Here is a 2,647-nt window from a genome sequence, read left to right as displayed (position 1 = left end):
AATGGATACATGTATATGTATGAGTCCCTTCATTGGTCACCTAAAACTATCACAACATCGTTAATCGGCTATACCCCAATACAAAATAAAAGATTAAAAAAAAAATACCAGGCTCTACTCAGATTCTGATTCACTTGGGCTGGATGGGGCCCAGGCACCTGGATTTTCTACAATTTTCCCCCAAGCAATCCAAAAGTATGGCCATGTCTGAGCACTGCTGTCCTGGGAGTAAAACAAGGTGAAGAACCAGAGACACAGGGCCGCCACCGCTGCCCGAGTGAGTCATGCACCCAGTGCTGTCACCCGGGCTGTGGCTGAGCAGCCTGGAGGAGGGCACTTGAATTGAAAACATCAGCCTTTTGGAACAGCATCAAATGATGGCCCCCAGTGTCTTAGGATGAGGGAGCCTGCGCTTTCCATGCTTTTCAACACTAAATTAAAAAGGCACGACTAATCTTCCTCTTCATGAAGATATATTTACTGAGGCCTACCCTAAGGACAGTCTTGATGGTTTCCAGAGCAGGGGACTGCGTGGCAGGTCAAGAGCCATGGATTTTTAAGTGACACTAAATATTTATAGAGAAAACTGAGACTGACTCACCTTGCTGCAAGGTAAGACAGGAGATTACAGTCACATCTCTAGCCCAGGAAAAGAGAAACGCAATGAAAATCTGGATGCCTGTGACAAACCCCTTAAATACCTACAGGCCTGATTATACGCTACTCAAAATAATTTTTGCTCTATTTTTAAACACTGTGGAAATCAAAACTAAATTAATATGGGCTTAACTTTGAAGGGAGGGAAAAGGCAATATCCATAATGAACTGACAAGCTAATTAATGTATCTGAACAGAGCAAGAAAAACCATAGAAACTGATTGGAAATCATGTGGATTTCATTCATATGAGAGAGAAAGCAATTGAAGTATTCTCAGGCAAATTAATTAAATCTACAACACACCCAGAATGCATGTTGTTCCAGCTTCCTGCTGAGTTCTGTGGGAGAACTCACCAGTAAGAATTTCTCAAATGCACTGTGAAAATGTGCTTTAGAAGCAGGGCAGGAAGGACAAGCATGCAGTCAAATGTGTCTTTTGGGGCCTGTGTCATGGTTACCCTGTGAGGATCAAGCTGACCTCTGGCCTCTTTATTCCTTTTGTCCTCGACCGACCCACCAACAGGTTCATCTATATCAGAATATGAGTGCACCACTCATGTGCACCACTGATGCTAAAGACAGGATGCCCAGCTGCTGCTACTTAAGCCCCTTGGCTAGCTCCAGTGAGGAGCAGCCTACAATCTAGTATTAAAATCACGACTATTCAGCTGGGAATTTTTCCTAAGGCCATGGTCACAGGTCCAGGAAGTTATGGCCTCTTCAAGTACCTGATGGCGACTTAGCTGGGGGTAGGGGGTGGGGTGTTGTTTAAATACTCTCTTCCTTACCCTATCACAGGCAGGACCTAAGGCTCGGGAGTCAGGACTTGCCTGGTGGTCCAGCAGTTAAGAATCCACCTGTCAATGCAGGGGACACAGGTTTGATCCTTGGTCCGGGAAGACCCCTCATGCTGTGGAGCAACTAAGCCCATGCACCACAACTGCTGAGCCCATGTGCTGCAAATCCTGAGCCCGCACATCTGGAGCCTGTGCTCCACGACGAGAGAAGCCCAAGCACCGCAACTAGAGAGCAGCCCCCGCTGCCCCCAGCTAGAGAAAGCCCGCACGGCAACAGAGACGGCACAGCCAAAAAAAGAGACTCAGGAGGCAGGAGATGGAGCCTTGATTCCCACCAGCTGTGTGAATCCAGTCAGCCTTCGACACAGCCCCAGTTCATGCTCTCCTTGTGCCCTTTACTTTCCATACCATAATAATAATTTTGCTTTTCAATCTATTTATGTTCTGACTATCTTCCCACGAGATTGTGAATCCCTGTGTGGACAGGACTGTGTGTAATTCACTGCTCACTCCCGTACTCCGCACAGTGCTATCTCCAAAGGTCACATTCATTTTCAGCCTTAATCCCAGGTGGTTAGTTGCACAGAGTAGGACCTCAGAATGCTCTTGCTGAATCAGTGACCGAATTCCTTCACAATGAAGGGAAAGCCATGGATAAGACAGTGCACCCCTTTCTACATGGAATGTTTCTGTCTCAAGACCTGGCAGTCCAGCCACAGAAATGAACTCACCTGAGCATCTGAAAGAATTACAAAACTAACTCCTCAACAGAGGATAAGGGCTGAGAAGAATGAACTGAAAAGGAAAAGCTCTCCAGCATAAAGAGGTGGGTCTTAAGGGATGAATTATGTGCCCTAAAAGGATGCTGAAGTCATGCTAATCAAAGGTGCCTGTGAAGGTCCTGGAGATGTAATCAAGTTCAGATGAGGCCCCACTCAATTAGGGGAAGCCCTGAATCCAGCATGACCTGTGTGTTTATGAGAAAGCCGCGTGGTGACAGAGATCACAGTGATGTGTCCAGAGGCCAAGGAAGGCCAAGGACTGTTGCCAGCCCCTAGAGGCTAGAAAGCAGCAGGAAGCCAGGTTCTTCTGCAGAGCCCCTCAGAGGAGCCAAAGCCACTGACTGCTTGATTCCAGCTTCTGGCCTCCAGAACTGGGAGACAATATTTCTGTTGTTATAAACCACCCAATT

Source organism: Bison bison, unplaced genomic scaffold (assembly GCF_000754665.1).
Source record: "Bison bison bison isolate TAMUID 2011002044 unplaced genomic scaffold, Bison_UMD1.0 scf7180017864048, whole genome shotgun sequence".
In the NCBI taxonomy this organism is placed as follows: domain Eukaryota; kingdom Metazoa; phylum Chordata; class Mammalia; order Artiodactyla; family Bovidae; genus Bison; species Bison bison.
Note: the sequence above shows the minus strand (reverse complement) of the source record.